General features: G+C 38.5%; 1 protein-coding gene across 3 annotated transcripts in view; it reads left to right on the top strand.

The window, feature by feature from the left end:
• Positions 1-2,351: 2,351 nt before the first annotated feature.
• The window catches only part of IPO11 (importin 11), a 150,889-nt gene continuing 141,040 nt past the window's right edge, over positions 2,352-12,200 (top strand). For all 3 annotated transcript variants that reach the window (XM_081054102.1, XM_081054101.1, XM_081054103.1), the window contains exon 1: positions 2,352-2,535. The gene's annotated coding sequence lies outside the window, so the exon portion shown is untranslated. The remainder of the gene's footprint in view (positions 2,536-12,200) is intronic.

The following is a 12,200-nucleotide window of genomic DNA, read 5'->3' as shown; positions in this document are numbered from 1 at the left end:
CTACCTCACAAAGAATACATCTAAATTTAAGGCTGTGCTCCTCCATTTAAACACATGAATTTGGATAAACAACTTAATTCCTATGAGAATCATCTTCTAATCTGTAAATTGAGGGAAAAAATACTTGCCGTATAGGGGATTAATAAATTAATTGTATGAAATGTCTACAGTTCAATGCCCTTAAAAAAAATTTAGAACAGTAACTGGCACATAGGAAATATTTAGTAGAAGTTAGTTATCACAATATAATTTTTGAGGCAAAATGGGTTGCATTGTTATTATGCTTACTTGTTTCTTAGAACCTGCTTGAGACTGAGGAGTGTGGGAAGCCAGTGTTTCATTAATTTAGTATTTGCTTTATCAACTTCCTGCTTTCTCTTTTCAGTTCTAAACCATTTTGGGGGAAAGCACTGAATTTATATTTGTATTTCAAATATATTCTGAACAGATCCAATGATGATTTAAACTAATTTAAATACATGTTTACCTTTTTCTCCAAAGAATCTGAGAATATGAAAATACAGCAATGAAATTCAGTATACATAGTATGTGACTAGATTATACATTCATAGTAGCTAAAGCTAGACCCTCCAAGTGAATCTTAATTTGGGGTCCTGAAATTGTAGACAAAATTTGTGTATGTGCATTTTTCTAAGTTATAGCTTTCCTTAGATTTCCACAGGATCCATTATCCTAAATAGAAAAATTATGTTCTTTTAGGCCAATTTCTTCATTTTGATTCAAATTAGGTTATTATTTTTGTACTGCATATTCCTCATAACTTTGTTACTCAGTGTATGATCTATGGATCAGTAGCATTGGCATTAACTGGAAACTCATTGGAAGGGAAGAATCTCAAGCCCCACCTCAGACCAACTGAATCAGGATGTGTATTTTAACAATATACCCATGTGAGTCTCTGCACACTTAAAATTTGAGAAGTATTATCTTTCAGTAAAATCAGAAGGTACAATTAAGCCCCCCCAATTTTTTTTTCCCACAATACCATCCAACTAGCAACAAACTGTGTTAACATTTTAGCATATACCAGGGATGCCACAAAAACCAAAAAATGTATACAAGTGGACACTTTGGTTAACATTGCTCAAGCCATAGTTCGCTGTAATCAGAAGTGTCTGGACGTTGTTGGTAACCACTTAGAGCACCTCTTCTAATTGCAGAAGCCAAGTGTGACTTGCATTCATCTTTATCAGTATATACTAAGTATTACAATTTTAATATGTACAGTTTTTCTTTCTTAAAATGTGTATACACTTTTTGGCACCCTCTGTATTTATTTTTAAAAATGGGACCACTCTGAACATATTGTTTTGTAACCCACTCTTTCCCCAGCACATTGTGAATGTGTTAACAACATGTAACATGTCAACAAATACATGTCAACATAATTTTAATGGCCAATTTGTATTTTATTATATATGCATGTATTAAGATTTAATCATTCCTTTCTCATTTAGGTGATTTTTCTCATCTAGGTCATTTAAGTAATTTTTATAATTTTACTTTTAAAACCAGCCCTATGTGATGAACATCCCCGTAATGCAGGGCTTATGTTTACTTGGTTCAAATCTTAACACTGTCACTAACTAGCTGTGTGATCTTAGGTAGGTCACTTGACTTCTCTGTACTTTTGTTTTTCTATCTGTAAAATGGTTATAATAAAACACACTTTATAGGGTTGGTTTGAGGATAAAAATACACGATTTATATAAAGAACTTAGAACTGTACCAGGCACATTCTAAATGCTGAATAAATGTTATCTATTTTTATTAATCTTTATGAACACTCAACTATTTCCTTACAAATTCTCTTAATAGAGATAAAACTTAGGTCACTGAGCTAGCTAGTAGCAGAGGCAGGGGAATTGGACTTCCTTTTAATCTTTCCACTCTTGCTATCGTTCTGGAGTAGAGCACCCAGCAAGTTTAGGACGTTAAAAAAATAAGTATTAATGATAGCGTTGACTGATGAAAGTAGGATTATTTTAGTAACTAATCTTCAGAGACGGACCAGTAAAAACCCGTAAAACAATGCTTTAGAGCAGCTGATATCTAGAAATGGGAAGAGAAAATGGTTCTGATTTAAGCTTCAATCAACCCAGGCGACAACGGATTTTCTCAGGAATGGGGCAACGCGGATTTATGGTATCCATGGTTACAGATCCCTCTGAGTCCAGGCTCCAGGCTCATTATACTGCGCATGCGCACACTGCTGCCCTAGCCGCCCGGCGCCTTCTGTTTCGAAGAGGAAGCCCCTCCCTCGTCTTCCTTCCGCTGTCCTATCGCAGTCTTCCTTTGCCTATTCCACGCGCTGTGGGAGCCTGTGACGCGATATTAGCGCGACCGCGTCGTTTGGAGCTGCGACGCTGAACATGGCGCGTTCCTAGAAGCCGCTCTCGGCATCAGTAGGCGGCGGCGTGTGGACTAGAAGCGTGGGGTGCGGGACCAACCGCCGCCGCTTGGTGTTGGGGAGTGGAAGCCAGAGAGCCGGGCTATTCCAGATTGAACTCAGCGGTGAGGCCCCTGCCTGAGAGGCTCAGAGCACGCAGGATGGAAGGGAGAAGTGGGCTGGGCAGCTGAGAGCCGGGAGGCGGGGGAGGATCGTGGGGCTACCGGGAGATGAGGGATAGCAGCGGGGCGGCGAGGGCGGCCTGCAGCTTGACTCCCTGCGTAACCCTCGGTACCCCCGGGAGCTCGGGGCTGTCCCGGTCAGACTGCAGAGGGAAGCGTGGTCACGGAGGACTCGGGGTCCTGGGAGGCAGACACTGGGTGGCAGAATGAGTAGAGCGTAGGGGGCCCATTCTGGCTGCTAGTGCGGGCCAGAGTGGTGCCCTTGAGGGACAGGTGGTGCACATTTTGAGAGCTCTTGGTCATCTTTAGTATAAAACCTCTGTATGTTGTTATTGCACACACGACACTGCTGCTACTAGCAATACTGGGAAAGCTTTAATGAAATATTAGAGCCTCGGTTACCTTTAATGAACAAGTGACGGAAGTTGCACATTTTCTGGGAGGACCTGATTGCTGAGGGATGGCCGCCAGTGCTCAAGCCCAGCGAGTTCTGCAGCTTTATATTTGGGGGTATCTGTGATTCAGCAAAACGATGTGAGGCCCATCGCATTTGTCATTTTTCTTTAGGCTTTTGTCTTACGGTGGTGATTGGGGGAAGTATTATTTCAAAGTGACTTGACAAAAACAGCTACGACTGGTAAATTGCCTCCTGGTGCCAAGATTGCAACTGACATATCCTCTCCTCCCCCTCCGCCCAGTTTAAAGGAGCTCAGTAGTCGTGCGGTAGCGTCCTTGAGACGTGGTTATTCTTCAGAAGGGAGTAAGGAAGAGCATTTTACCGGCCATAATTTTTTTTTTTTTGGATAGGGAATTAACTCCTTCATTTTCATGTTATTTCAAACTTCTCGGTTCAGTAGAGAGATTTCAGGTTAAGGATGAGTGACTCTAATATAAGACATCCATTGCATGATACTTTTTCTTACATCTTTCATCACTGAGGAAGATTTCTGTGAAATCAGAATGAAAATCTCTCCCTGTTGGTTGTGGTAGGATTGTGGAATTTTTTTCCTCCTGTAACCGAGCACAGGGAATAGTAGAAACAGTCTAATTATAGCAAAGCTTTGTGGCGGTATGTTATATAGCCCTAGGGCAGCTGGACTACTCTGTCCTGGTTACACTTCCTAAAGCAGAAGAGAATTACCACGAACGAATTTAATTGTAATATAAATATGTGAAGATTATTTGGTAATTAACATAAAAATCTTTAGATTTTTGACATTGTGAATGTTTTTGCATTCAGATCAAAACAGAGTGCAAAAGATAGGCTGAGATACTAAAGATTTTTCCAGAAATAAATGTATGTTGCTCCAGAAATAAAAATATTCTTATTTTGGGAGATAATATGTTTGATTAGATAGAGTTTAACCTTTGTGTTGTATGTATGTATATGTGTGTATATGTATTTAATCTTGGGCTTCTAATTTCGTGTTATTGCTGGCACTTATTCATTTCTTTTTCTATCTGTACCAAATGTGGACTCTCAGTTAATATCAGATTGTGGAAATGGCAAGACATAGTGCAGGTGTAAGTCTGGAGTGGTTTTGTTTGGTTTTCTAAATACCAAGCTGATTACAGATAAACTCATAATTATATAAGCTTTGTAGAGCTTGAACTGGATCAATGTTCTACACCCTTGCTACTCAAAATGTGGTATACGGCATCACAGAGTTTATTAGAAATGTACAATCTCAGCCTTAACCCCAGATCTACTGAATCAGAATCTGCATTTTAGCAAGCTCTCCAGATAATACGAATGTGCGTTAAAGCTTTAGATGCACTGCATTGCTTGGTAAAGAAGACTGAGCTCATGCACAAACCTGTATAAAAATTATAGCATATTTATTTTAATCTGAGGTGATCTTACGCTGATTATGGAGTCTGATATATCTGGTTGAAGAAACTAAGGTCCCGTAATGGTAAGTGACTTATATAAGGTCACGCATTTCTAGATTTATAACTTAGGTTCTGATGCATTCCAGTGCTTTTCTTTTGCTAGTTGCTGCCAGAGTTCACCTTATTAAAACTGAATTAAAGCCTTCATGAATGACAGCTAGGTATTTATTTAACAAGAGACATTTATTGAGTAATGGACAAGCAGCCCAAAAATCGTTTGTATCTGTTGTAACTACTTCTGTTTCCCATGGTGGTTGTTAACCACTTGGTTTATTTTTCTCTCTTCTCTGACCATCTTGGATATTCGTTTCACTGTGGGGTACTGTCATCTTCTGCTCTCTTCTGCCTTTGCCTACTTTCATTGAATGGTCTCATACCTGGTGACTTAAACTGCTTTCTCTAATTTGATGGCTCCCAAATCTCTGTCTCTTTAGTACAGATCACTCTTCAACTCTTGACACATTGCTGTTGTCTTAAGATAAAAGCTCATGTGAAAAATTATATATCTCACCCTTTCTCAAATTGCTTCTCTTCCTTCTGTGATCCTGCAGGCACCTCTCAGTTGGTGATGCCCACAATCTTAACTTTTATTGCCCTATGTGCTGCTCTCCCCCCACTGAACTAATTAGTTACCAAATCTTATTGTACCTATTTCATCCACTCTTTTCCGTGGCTACTACCATGGTTCAGATTATCATTATTATCTGGACATTTGTGTAAACCTAAATAATTCCCTTCCCTCCAAGAATGCATACCATCCCCCTCTACTCTTCCTTTTTCTGTAGGCAGATTGCGGTGTGATTCTGCAGTCCTTCATGCACTTTCAGATTAAAATCCAAACTACCAAGCCTAGGAAATACAGACCTTAGTGATTTGGGCCTTGCTTGCTTTTTGCTTCCACCTTCTGCTGTTTCCTGCCTCATATGCTTCTGTCGTGCTGAAGTATTTACAGTTCTTCAAAACTACTGGGATGCTTTTTAAAATTGAGAGACACTTGTATGTTGTGTGTCTTCTGCCTAGAATTTACCCTCACCTGTCTGACGAGCACCCATAGTGTACTCCTCTGGATAACTCCTACTCAGCACAAGCGCTGCCTTGTTTGTTCCCTCCTGGGAAGCCTTCCCCTACCTCCCTGTGGTGTTAGGCCTCTTACATTCTTTCATAACAGCTCATCACAGCGCTTATACTATATTGTAATTGTTCTTTGCTTTTCCTCTCTAGACCTGAATGTAGAAACTCTCTTACTGATCTCTCAGCCTGACCTGTAGAAGCTGCTTCATGGTTGAAGACTCAATACAAGTTGAATCACCAGAGAATTGAAAAAAATGTGGAATGTTATATAATCTGGATGTTAGACCGAGTAGGCTTGAAAAGTCAGAGAATTGGGTTCATTTCTGTGACTTTACACAACTATAAGCAGAGATTGGGATTTCGTTGTTGAATTCATTTATTTAACAAATATATTCACTTTTCCTACTGTTCTGGATTCTGGCAATATACCTAGAACAAATCGAAGTCCCTGGTCTCTGGACCTTAAATTTTAATGGAGAGTCCGGACTATAAACACATATATATTAGAATGTCAGATTGTTAAAAGTATTATGCATAACAATTAAGGCTCTCCAGACCAGAGATTCTGGGTTGGGGGTTGGCTCCTTTAGGTTGGGCGTCAGGCAAGACTTACTTGATTAGTTGATAACATGAGCAGAGACTGGATCAGGGTTAAAGAACAAGACATGCAACGTTCTAGAGGCAAGTTTCCAGCCAGAAGGAACAAATACAAGGTCAGGACAAGATACGTTTTCTGTGTCTGTTTCACTAAGGATGGACAGCATGTTTTCTCCAGCTCTGTCTTACTATAGATGGACACCTTCTCCTTGTCTACTTGTATGCCTGTGCAGGAGTTTCCTGGTCATAGCACCAAGTGTGGAACTGCTGGGTCAAGGCTATAACCTGGTCCTAGGTCTCTCTCCCTCTCTCTCCCTCTCTCCTTCTCTCCCTCTCCTCTACCCCTCTCCCCCCTCCCTCCTTCACACACACACACACACACACACACAATCTCATTAACAATGGCAAGATCATTTTCCAAAGTGGTTGTAACAATATATACTACTAGCAGCTATGAATAAGAGTTTCTATTTCCATACATTCTTGCCAGCACTGGATATTTCCGGACTTTGTAGTTTTTGCCAATCTGATGATTATAAAGTAATTTCCTAATGTTTTAAAAATTCCTGATAACCAGTGACATAGTATCTCTTCTGACATTTATTAACCATTTGGCTTTTTCCACCTATGCATTGTCTATCTATATGGTCTGTCCAGTTTTCTTGCTTTGTTGGTTCACAAGGATTCCTTGTATATTCTGTATAATAATCCTTGGTCTGTTTCAGTCATTTAAAATCCTCCTAATCTTTACCTTGTTAACTTTATGTATGGTGTTTTCATTGACTCCTTTAATTTTGGCCTTCAGTGTTGATGTATAATTTATCAGGAAGATAAGGTATAGTCTTCATGTTGTATTTGGTTCTCAGGTCTAAAGCTAAAAGAAACAAATGCCAAAATAGTTTGATTTATTTGAGGTATCAATGGACAGCACTGTGCTCAAAAAGAAAAAAAAAGTGTAGTCCATAGTTTTGTATTGGGTTGGGGTAAGACATTTGAATTCTAGGTTCCAGAAATGACATTGAGGAGCCTGTGATCTTAGAGAAGTCAGAGTTTATTTCCTTAACCTCTTTGGGACACAGTTGCTTGGTCAGTAAAACAAAATGCTTAAATTAGATATACTTACTGTTTAGAACAGATATAGATGACTCCATGGTGATAGGAAAGTTATTTTAATGATTCAAAACATTTTAATGATAAAGTGTATAATAGTTCCTAAGTGTGAGGGCATTACTGGGCATATCGCCTATGCGTGGGTGAATTTCACTTTTAATGAATGAATTTCTAAAAATGCAGTGACTCCTTAGGCTAAACTCTCAAATCGAGAATGAGATTCTTCTAAGAGTAATAGACTGTGATGTCCTGGACCCGTAATTGGAAACTATCAATCAAAGATGTATATAGTTGACGAAGACTAATGATCCCTTAACACTTAGCAAAAGGTTTTCACTAAATTTAAATCTGATCGGTTATAGTCTGTTAAATTTAGGCAGGTGCTATTACTCCGGTTCAAAGAACAATAGCTCGAAATCAAGCTTACTGCTTTTCCTTCCTATTTCTTTGTTTTACATCAGAGAAGGAATTTTAAAACCAATAAGCATAATTGTTGTTCTTAGTAGTTTTTATACAGATGTGTATTTTTTTTGTTTCAGCCAAAGGAATGTCAAAGAGGTGCATGGTGACACTAGTTGGGGACTCACCGCTGACCCTGTCTTGGTGTGGGGATCTCTGTTGTTTAGGATTAGCTCCTTCACTTCCTGTAGGAGGTGTTCAGGCATGCGAGACTCTCATGTATACCAAACAGGCAAGGGACTGCCATTTCTCTCAAATCTCCTAGTGAGACACAAATGCTTGGGTGTATTGGACGGGACTTCTCTCACAGTTGCTCTGTGTAATGCCTTCTTACATGGAATGTATGATTTACCCCACTAGAGTACGAGCGTACTTGTTCTATTGGAGCTCGCTTTATTGTGCTTCACAGGTGTTGCGTTTGTTTTACATCTTGAAGGCAAGACCCTCCACTAGCAAAAAGATCACAACTCACTCCATTGTAGTGATGTAGAACCAAACCGGCAGTATCTCCAAGGTCTTAAATGCATACTCTTTGTAAGAGCAGGGATACTTTTTGTATTGTTAGTTCATTGATGTGTCTCAGGTCCTAGAATGATATCTGACATTTGTAGGTGTTCAATAACTATTTATTGAATGAATGAAGGTAGAAAAGTCTAATGATAAACCAAATAAATATCAGAAAGCTGATTGGAGAGCACAAGATGGGAACAAAGGGTGTTAGATATTCCCAGTGAAAAGTAGTGTTAAATTTTGTTGGCTCGATGTGCCCCATTTCAGCAGAGGAAGATAATGAATGGACTGTTCACTCATTTATTCCTTTATTTTTTTTCAGCCATTCAGCATACTGTTTACTCTTGTAGCATCTTGGGTAGATATTTCTTTCTTTACTATGATATAATTTCCAGAAAGGTAGTTGTTTCTTTGACTTCTTTCTGTGTTACCTTTTCTAAAAGTCAGTTTTCCACTCTTCACAATCACAATCACATTATTACTTTCTTTAGTTCATGGAATATTTACTGAGCATTTGCTGTATCCCTGACACTACCAGATGCTGGCATATGTAGATGAGTAAGATTAGAATTCTTGCCTCTAAATAGCCCATGATTTTGTAGATGAGATGCAAGTTAACAAGGAAATCGATGTGACACGTGTGTACTGTGTAGAGTGGTAGTGGGGAGGAAGGGGCCCTTACTATCTATCTACTGCAGTCACAGATTCCCAGAGGCCATGTCAGCCTTGAATAGCAACTTTAGCGATCTCTGTGTCATGATCCATTAGCTGCCATTTAAAAAGACATACACAAAAGCAGGCAGAATTGTATAATGAACCCAGTCCACCCACCTCCCAGTTCTAACAATTACTGGCTCATTATCAGTCTTATTTCATCTTACCTTCACCTACAAGCCCCCAAACTGCCATTGGTCTGCGAACTAGAAGCTTGCTTAGATTCAGGTTTAACTTTTTTTTCTGGCAAGCTGCTTTAATTTAAGATTTTGCCTCCTGAAAATAATAAAATGGTTCTTTATCTTTAAGCTTTCTAATATGATAACTTTTGTATTTTGATTATCTTTGAACTCTTCTTTGATCTTCACAGAAGTTTATTTCTTTCTTGTCTAGGACACATTATCTCTCTCTAGTTTGCTTTTGACTTCAGGCAATTTAGCAATTTTGTAATATTTCCTATCCATGATCCCCGAAGAATGTGTTTTCTGCCTCCTATTTTTTTTGTAGACTTGGGTTGTAGATTATGATTCGACTTAAATGTGGAGTACGGTAATGCTTTTGTCATCAGATAATTTCAGCTCTTTCCTCATATTACTTTGCCGGTTCTTGTTCCACAGTTTCTGAGTCTCCTTTATGTTAAAACATAGCTTACACTTTCTTAAATTCTGTCATGTTTACTTTGTGTAAAGCTCAAAACATTCATGTCTTCACCTCACATTTTCTTTTGATAGAGAGTATTTTTAATGATGCAGTATCTAACTACAGAAGTAGAGACAGTTGTGTAGGAAGCTTTTGGTTGTCCTGTTTTGCCTCATGGTCAGGTTTTTCATTTTCATATTTTGAATCCCATCTTTTTTGTATTACATTATTCTGTAGGCTCCCATTCATTACTTTCTCCCAGGAGCTTTCTTCTCTGCATGTATTGACCTAAGTGCTTAAACCCTGAAAACCCTTGCTGTATTTCCAGATGGTTGTCCTGGCCAAGAGGTCACACTGAGAATTCCCACATCTTCCGCTTTCTGTCTTGAGGGGAAAAGGATGCTTGGAATACACTCTTTGGGGTGTAGCACTTCTTACCATCAGGTGGCACTGCAGATTACTCTGTTTTTACATCTCTACGAATGTTAGATTTAGCAGTTGTTATCTGGTAAAGAAACAAATTGATGTGGAAACAGTCATGGAGAAGACTTAGAAATGAAACTAAAGACAATATGTTGCTAACAAATGCAAACTTCTTTTCCTTTTATGTGACGAAAGTGTATTGTATATAATACGTGATGCTTAAAAGAAAGTAAATAATGAATTAGAACTTTGGGGTTAGTTTTATTTTTCTTAGATTATTAAATAGATTTCAAACTATTGTTTTTATAAACACCAAATAGTAAGAATATTACATACTTTGTAAACATGACTATTTGCAGTTAAAACTGCTGTTAGATTACAAGACTCAGAGTCCCCTGAGAGGGGAAGATTGTTTTTTGGTAAACATTGCCATCACAAATCTAGGCAATATGACAGAGCTGTTGCTTATCAACTCTTGTTACTGAAGACCAAGTTTGTAAGCTTTCTGTACTGAACTTTTATGATGAGAGTGCTGTTGATGACCACATTATCTACTTAAATGTGTGATATTTAATGTAGTGCTGTGATTTGTTGGTATGTGCTTGACAAGAGAAATACATGATAATTTCAAGCTTTCGAGAAGTTGAGATGTTTTAGGAGTCGGGAAGAGAAATGAAGCAAATTTTCCCATGGAAATCGAGAACAAATATAAAGTGAAAATTCTTGGCCTTTTTAAAAATGTCTTCTCATCATAAAAGTAAGATATGATGTCTGACAATTGTGTTTGCGAACTTGTAGCAACGATATTGCTCACTTTTTTTGGTATCAGAGGGATTATTCATTATGAATTTGTACCAACTAGACAAGCAGTTCACCAAGTTTACTATTTGGAAGTGCTGAAAAGGCTGCGTGAAAAAGTTAGACGACCTGAACTTTTCGCCAACAATTCATGGCTCTTGCATCACGACAATGCACCTGCTCACGTGGCATCGTCTGTGAGGGAGTTTTTAGCCAGTAAACAAATAACTGTATTAGAACACCCTCCCTACTCACCTGATCTGGCCCCCAATGACTTCCTTCGTTACCTGAAGATAAAGGAAATATTGAAAGGAAGACATTTTGATGACATTCAGGACATCAAGGGTAATACGATGACAACTCTGCTGGCCATTCCAGAAAAAAGAGTTCTCGAATTGCTTTGAAGGGTGGATTAGGTGCTGGCATCTGTGCATAGCTTCCCAAGGGGAGTGCTTCGAAGGTGACCATAGTGATATTCAGCAATGAGGTGTGTAGCACTTTTTCTAGGATGCTTTTGCCAACTTAATTGTCAGACCTCGTATGTAGACTGTAATAACCCTCGTAATCCCTGGAGCTACCTAAACACAACTACTTTTTGTAATCTGTTGTTTCCTACTTGTCTTTTATTCTTAAGTATTTTCATATTTCTATAGTTTCACACATATTTTTTATTTGACAATATAGATATCCCTCTAATTACAAAACAGACTAAGAATATTTTTAAGTCCTGATTGGTTTAAGAGGATTTAAGCTTACAGCTTCAATTACCAAGTGGGAGTTTGTAGGTCTTTTGAAGAGGGTAAGGGGGATCAAATATATGGTGATGGAAGGAGAACTGACTGTGGGTGGTGAACACACAATGGGATTTATAGATGATGTAATACGGAATTGTACACCTGAAATCTATGTAATTTTACTAACAATTGTCACCCCAATAAATTTTAAAAAAAAAAGAAACTTGAGCAGGTGTGGTATTTAAGGAGTAGAGAAGAGAAAGCAAGGAAATAACTCCTCGTTATATATGTTTTATTTCATATTTTTTATTTCCAAATAGATCAACCTTTGACAGTCTGCTGGAAGTCTCATAGGGATCTCGTAGGGAATGCTTCAGCAGCCCTGGTGGTTCTTTAAATGAAGGGTATTTGGAGATATATGGAAGCATCTTTAGCCAAAACAATTCCTAGGAAGTGTTATTTACATATAGTATGCAAGGATGTTGAACAACCTATAATGTCCCAACACCCACATGACCTCTGTTGAGAAACTGAAATGAATCCAAACTGTACTGTATTTGGATTTGAAAGGGACTGGAATCTTTGGAACCTTCTTGGCTTATGTCCCAAGTCTTATCTTTAATCTTGCTCTAATTTCTTTAACAAATGCTCTTCCTTGCT

Source organism: Rhinolophus hipposideros (genome assembly GCF_964194185.1).
Source record: "Rhinolophus hipposideros genome assembly, chromosome: 7".
Classification (NCBI taxonomy): Eukaryota; Metazoa; Chordata; class Mammalia; order Chiroptera; family Rhinolophidae; genus Rhinolophus; species Rhinolophus hipposideros.
Note: the sequence above shows the minus strand (reverse complement) of the source record. Positions and strands in the feature narration are given on the sequence as shown.